A 7,419-nucleotide genomic window follows, 5' to 3' on the forward strand; every position below is an offset into this window, starting at 1 on the left:
GACCAAATGTGTAATAATTGGGTGTGAATTGTGTCTCCAAACAAAGCATTACATCCATAATACGACTAATGAGTGGGTGATTTCTGGACCTCTCGCATGCAAGGCAGATGGCTAGCTAGCTATAGGGTCAGGTGCAGACATGAGAATAACAAATTAGATGCCCCCAGAATTAATTCGAGTCTATTCAGTGAAAAGTTGAGAAAGGTACAGTTGTAGCTATGACCAGGCCGGCTTGAATGATCCCTTCTCTTTGCTTTATGAGCAGAAATGTGGCCAGCAGTGATTTTTGTCTTACTTTCTGACATCTATGAGTCCCCATCCTGAGGAGTTGTCGTCCCTCTCTGCCCACCTCCTGCTGCTCCCTCCTGTGTGGTGAGTGCTCACTGAGACATGCTGTTTGGGCTCATCTATAATGCATCCTCTGCCCCGGGACATCATGTGTGACAAATGACCTATTTCTGTGCAGACCCCCATAGGGCCTTGACCTGAGGGGGTGGGTGTGCGTGCAAGTGGGCGCAAATCAGTGTGTGTTTGTTTATTTGTGTATGAGTCTAGGGTTTCTGGTCATGCGAGGAAGAGAGATGGTGATGGGTGGTTTTTATTGAACTGTAGTCTCCTGTTTTTTTTTCATTTTCTTCCTGTCCATGAGTGGACAAGTGGTGCTGATGCGAGTCCTTCTGCAACAATCCTCTGCTTTGCTCTTCCTAACTGACCTTGAAGAGTCCTCAGACGTCTCTGGCTGCAAGGAGATGGTGCGAGGGAGGGAATTGTGTGCATTAATGCCACTGACCACTTGCCTTTGAAAGATATGTGGTCGTTGTCTGTACTCAGATGAAGACATAGCGCAGGACATGCGAGCAACTAATTTCCTGGCACTGTATGCCTCTTATTGTTTCTGCCGCCTTCAGTCACTCTCGCATACCCCGTCTTTCTCACTGTCATTGTCCTGCAGCTCTCTTCCAGTCAGATTCTGAACATGGGCCCTGTCTGATATTTTACATAATTGCCTTACATAAGTAGCAGGCTCGGCTCAGAGCTTGGATGATATTAGCGGAGATGAATATTGCATGAGGAAAGCACTCGTTAAGCGTTAATAAGAGGATAGAGATGGAGCCCCACTGTCAGTCTGTCTTAACCCCGCCCCCACCGTTCTGTCAAGCAGTGACTCAACTCAGCCTGGATGCGTTGGAGCCTTTGAGTCAGTTTGTTACAGAGGGAGGAAGAGTATGTGTGTGTCTGTGTGTACAAATGTGTGTGTGTGTGTGTGTGTGTGTGTGTGTGTGTTTCTGCCGGTGTGTATGAACGTCTCTGAGAAGAGATTTGGTCATTAGGTGCTTGTGTTTTTTCCGTCTTTGTTTGCTGAATAAAAGCGGCTCTTCTAACACAAAAGCACCCAGGTCCATCGACTGACTGCAGCCCCACTTACGGTTCACACTTAATGTGAATAAATAGGCTTAATTGTGGCCCCTCATTAGAGCCCTGGTTAGTTGCACGGCAGCTGAATCCTCCCTGTGGGTAAGAGGGCATTTGAAGCGCCTATTGTACATTTACTGAATCAAAGGATCAAGCATTGGTTTTGCTTAAAAGCCTTTTTGTTATTCTACTGATTATTTTCTTATTGTTAAGGGTTCCTCCCCTAGTGGTCATTAGGCGTCTCGCTGCAGCGGCCCCTTTTCTCTTAGCATATCATGGAATGCTCCTTGGTGCCAGAGGGATTAACTCAAAGCATTTTCAAAATTAGTTTGCTGATTTTGAAGTTTATCATCAGCACTAAGCAGCGAATACAGTAAAAGGAGCAGAGACTTGCATATATGTTATGTAGCATTTTAAATTGTGTTTTCATCTATTCAGCGATACCAGAACTGCAAGAATATGCCAGTAGTACAGCATGTAAATTACAAATTCATTATGTGTTTGAACTCTAGACAGTAAATACTTAACTTTGCAAATCACAAAAAAAAAGCCCTTTAGGTCTGAATTCCCTAGCCGAGCCCCTTCAGTTTCTCATCTCTATTATTCTTGTGTATTACGTCAAAAATGAATGCCTGTTGCCATTGCCCTGCGGTAAGGTAGTGGCCTTGTGTATGTGTGTGAAGGAGAGAGGGGGAGAGAGTGACACTATGACAGTGTGTCTGGGGGATGGGGAGGATGATTCAGCCTCAGGTCTGGTTAATTCAGCGGTCTCTCCACCAGGCTTGGCTCTTGGCATTTCAGGGTTTTGTGGCAGCAGCAGTGGAGCAGTTATTGCTTTCAGGAAAGGATCCAAAATTAAATTAGCCTCTTTTTAAAAGGACATTTGTTGATAATGGCAACTGGCCTAATTCAACCCTTTATGTATTATTTGCCAATTTTCTTGTGGTCTCCCTCTTGGGTTCACTCTTGCACTTTCTCTCGGTCTCTCTCTTCTCTTATATCTTTCTCTCCCTCCCTGTGTCTGGATGTGTTGTCTCTGGGCTATTATTAGAGTAGACAGGCTGGTGGGAGGAAGTCTCTGAAGTAGACGCTCTTGTCATCTTTTTATTTATGGATTATATTCTGCTTTCCATGTGCCTGTGTAATTCTCCCTGAACCGTTTATCAGTCTTTTGTTTGTGTGAATTCGATGCGGTGTGATATGTTTGACCTCTTCGGGCAATGTTGGTAACATTCTTATTATTTGACAAAAGAAAAAGCAGAGGTGCTGGAATATATTAATACGTGGTAATCATAACATTACCTGTGTGTGTGTGTGTGTGTGTTTGTCTTTGAGGTTGGGTGAAGCGTGGCTAACCTTCACAGAGACCACGTTTACCGGAATACGTTTTTCAATCTAAAGCCGTGGTTATTAATCTTTAATTTTGCCCTGTCTGAGTTGGTATCTAGGGAGCGACTTTAAATACACAAAGCTCTTAGACATTCTCTTTGTTTTTTTCTCGCTCCTTTTCCTGCTGAACAAAACACACAAGTGACAGACAACGGATAGACAAGATACAAGAACGCCAGCTTCCGTTAGGCTGAGCAGTGTTCAGCGTCACAAGGTGTTTAAATGCCTCGACAATAAATAATATACAACACAGTTCCTGCCTCAGCCTGAAGTGTGCACCTTGTGCTTTCATGTCACATTTGTTTTGTATTGACTTGACAGAGAAAGAGTATAATTATAAAATGGATAATGCTTGCTGTCCAAATGAAATATGAGAATATTTCTGAGACAAACTCACTGGTTTAGCCATGGCACTCTATTCCCCCCCTCCATCTTCATCTTCTTCTCCTCTTTCAATCTCTAGCTCTCACTCCCTTTCGTCCAGCTCTCTCCCCATCATGGCCCTCCCCTGTTTTGGTAACAGGAGACTTGAAATCAATAGCACATTAGTCTGGCCGGAAACTCTTGTGGAATTAAATATGAATGACTGAGATTGCAGCTCTACCTGCTGCTGAGAGAGATGCATGATGGCTCTCGGGGATATGAGTTTTAGTTTTTTGTTCCATCCTCCAGTAGACAGTCAGGCCATTTTGTGCTGTTCTTTCAGCTCACCGGATCACTGGGCTACTGTACCTCGTTGTGTCGGAGATCAGTGCAGAGGGCTGCCGACTTTGATAGGTATTGTCGAGGGTTGTCATTTTGTCCTCTGCAGAACGCTGGCCAGTCCGATGGCATAATTTGATAGAGCAAATGGGATCGTGGACGTCACAATGCCGCGACAGCTCAGAAGGCAAGAAGAATCAGCGGGCCACACCCATCCTTCAAACACAGCAGCAGCACCATTTAAATATGAAAGAGCTCTCTGGTTATTAGCAGATTGCATCTTACTTTCTTTTCTTTTTTTTTCTCACTATTTCTTTTAAATACGTGTGCTGTCTCTTTCATTATGTTTTCAGCTTCGCTGCTCTGCACATTCATTCTGGACATTTTTACATGCAAATTTCGTTACTTGGTAGTGTTCCATTTTCATTAACTGGTTCACTGTGTAAAGTGGAATAATTTCTTTTAACGTGCTGTTTGGCTTAAGAGCATAATTTGCAAGGTGGTTGGAGAGTGCTGGCTGGTGGGAGGAAAGTAATATGAGACAAAAAGCCACTGCGTATGCTTCTGGGAATTGCTGGAGGCTTGGGCACCAGTAAGCTAATACACACAGATGATATAGAGGTAGATGTATTTGTGAGCTATATTTTATCCCATCAGAGATGAAACGGTTTGTGACAGATGGAGTGATATTGTTCCCCTATACGGCCCGTGAGTGCGGCCCCTCCTGCTTTCCCTCCCTGACAGATGTAGGGGGAGGACCACAGTGCACTCCTCTTTCTTTCAATTGATTTGGGTGCTTGAACCCTTAGGGACTGGAGGATGGTGGTGGAAATGGTGATGGGGGTTTTGTCGTTTCCTGCAGCACAGAACCTGTAAAAAGTCTAAAGCAAGTGCTGTGAAGAACTCATAAACATACAGTGTGCATATATCTGCATATACTCTAACATGGAGCACATTAATAGCAGTGCGCTCTGTGCAGTGCACTGAGAGGAGCTGGAAGGGAATATTTCCATAAATCTTGGTTAGTGAGTGACAGCGTATGCAACCGTGCATGTAATGTAGGCAGAAGAGAATGTGTGGCAGTGCATAGTGGTGGCTCTGCCTTATGTGTTGCTGCTGTACAAGATACATTCAGTTGATTCTCTACAGTTGATCAGTTAATAAGCAAAGAACTGAATAGCTCAATATACTGTTTTTGCATCCAGAGAGGTTAATAACAAGAAGTGAAGGTTTGTGTGTTTTGCCAAAATTATGCAGATTTTAAGTGATTCAGCAATGATTATCTTTAGCTCCACCCCACCGGCCCCAAAACCCTGACTGTAGGATCACCATGAGGAGGCGAAGCAGCTGTCTGTCTTGCAGCAGATGTATCCTGTTGCTATACCTCGCTCTCTGTCCCCGGAGGGGAAAGGTCAAGACAGAGGTGGAGGTCGAAGCAGAAATTCTCCCGAAGATCCTACATGTTGATGCTTTGAGAGAAACAAACAAATGAGCATCTGCCTGGCTGTTGTATGGGACACCGCCACCACATGACACAAATTAGAATCAGCATTATTGATTGCAATAATCAGTCGTGTGTAATTCCTCCATCCTGCTTAAAAAGCAGCTGAACTAAGAAGAGGTGGAACAACTTGCGCAATCTTTTCATGTTGCAAAAACATCGCTATTTATCTTTTTTTGAAAAAAGTTATTCCATTGTTAGCTATACAGTTTCTTCTTCCTTTTCATCCCAAAGATAGATTGTGAGTCTTTCTTCCTTTTATGAGTTAATGTTGTTCACGTTTTTACTGCTGGCAGAGTAATGTCCTGGAAGCCCAGTCAGAAAGTGGTTAATGATTTTAATAAGACTCCCTGGTGGGGTGGGATAGAAGGGGGACGTGCCCTGGCCACGGGCGTGTGGCGGCCGAGCAGGTGGATGACGAGCAGCTGAGTAGTGGGCTCCAGAGGGAGGGGGGGGGGCTCCATTTTGGAGGACTCTTGGGGTTGAGAGAAACCCTGAAAAAAGGCAACCCCATCTGGAACTGAGGTGGGGGCTCTTGTGTGAAAGAGATCTAGTGGGTGGTGTCTGACACTCTCCCTTTTGTTCTTTGGTAACACAGCAGTGATGGTGGTGGTGGTGGTGGTGGGGGCTCTCGCTGCTATGGGGGCTGGGCGCTCAAACAATAGTGCCGATCTAGGAATTGAAAGCCTTCGATGAACAGAAAAGCAAGCAAGGAAGCAGGCAGGGAAGGTGCAGACAGAAGGATAAAGCAAGCATGGGTTCAGCCCACTTAAAGGAGGTGGGTTTACAAACCATTCAAGGACACTGCAATGTCACACAAACATAGATTATATCTGCTCAATGAATTCAAACTGAAATGTTTACAAGGAATCTATATGTCTTCATGCTAGTTTAGGCGGACATATTTGAGGTGTATATGAATGCCTGGAGAATAATTCTATTTTATTTCATCAATAAACTAATTATGGACTGCACCATTGAACAGTAAATTAGAATTTACTGAACCTTGGAGAACCAGAGTGGAAAAAAAGCTGAGTTTTGTCATTGTGATGGAAACAGGTCTGAAAGATGGAGAGCGTGAGCTTCATTTATTTTCATTAGCTGTGTCTATGGACCAGACTCATGCCTGCTGCGAACTCTGATGCTGCTCTGACTGCTGCTCCATGCATAAACATATAACCCCAAGATATCTGTCCTTGCTTGGCTACAGCCAAGCCTCTGTCACGCAAGGATAATTTTACCTCCATCTCCCTCCTTTCCATTTTTCACATCCCTCCTGTACAATTCGTGCCATTCATCAGCCATCTCACAGAGGACAGCCTGAGTACCTGCAGCAGCTCTCCAGGGTGCTGAATAGGACGAGTGTGGGGTAGAAGGAGTAAGCAGTGGGGGGAGGGCTGCTGCAGCGAGTATTGCTATATGAATTCCTCATAGTGGGAATGGGGGAGTATGGAGTGATTGCAGGCAGAGAGGAGGGATGTGTAGACGTAAACCTGTCATTACAAAAGACTGACAAGTCCTCCATTAGTGGGACGACTCACTGACAATGTCATTCCTAATTTGCACAAGCAGACAGAGAAAATGCCCGTCAAATATGCAGTTCCTGACATTTATTTTACCTACAATAAATAAGCCAGAATCCTTTTATGGCTACTTTTTTTCAAAGCTGTGAGAAAGATGTCATATCATTCGTCTCACTGATTACATATCACACCCACAGCTAATGTTAGGCAGTAGGCCAGTAAACAAATCTGTAGCTATTCCTCATCTCCTTCTAGAGGTCAAATTTGAGGACTGAATCTTAAACAATGTGAGGCAAGGCTTTCTTTCTTCTCTAATCACGGTAAACAGCCCCACCTGCTGGAGTGCCCTCCGTACAGACATCACGTAGTGCTGGCAGCCCCCTAGATGTTGCTATCGTGCAATCGCTTTCTAGTGAGATTGGATTCATGAGCGTCCGTGTAAGAAATACATGTGAAATAGTAAATACTGAAATACGCAAATAAGACATTTCTTGGCGGTTGGTTTTGTGAATGTCAACCTCATGTTGCCAAAGTAAAGAAATAACCTCTAAAGCAGGACAAAGAGAGAGTAACGTAGGGCTTAAAACTTATTTGTCCTTCTTCCTAAATTGTATACAGAAATGAAACCAGCGAAACCCTAAACTGAGGTGGGGTGGCCATGCACCATTAACACGTCGTTGTGAACTGGTTGGGTGAGTTCACTTCATGGGCAGGTGGTTGATGTAGAGTACAAGCTGTTCAAATAGTGGGGACGAATAGTAAGACCGGAAGTAAAGTAAAGTCGTCCACTGACCACTAACTTTTAATTAAATAAATAGTCACATTTAAACTTGCTAAATTTATATTAAAAGAGGATCGAAATCGAAATGATATGCTGTAAAACTATCAAAT

Source organism: Clinocottus analis, unplaced genomic scaffold (assembly GCF_023055335.1).
Source record: "Clinocottus analis isolate CAN_PGR_092001 unplaced genomic scaffold, fCliAna1.0.p SCAF_16, whole genome shotgun sequence".
Lineage (NCBI taxonomy): Eukaryota > Metazoa > Chordata > Actinopteri > Perciformes > Cottidae > Clinocottus > Clinocottus analis.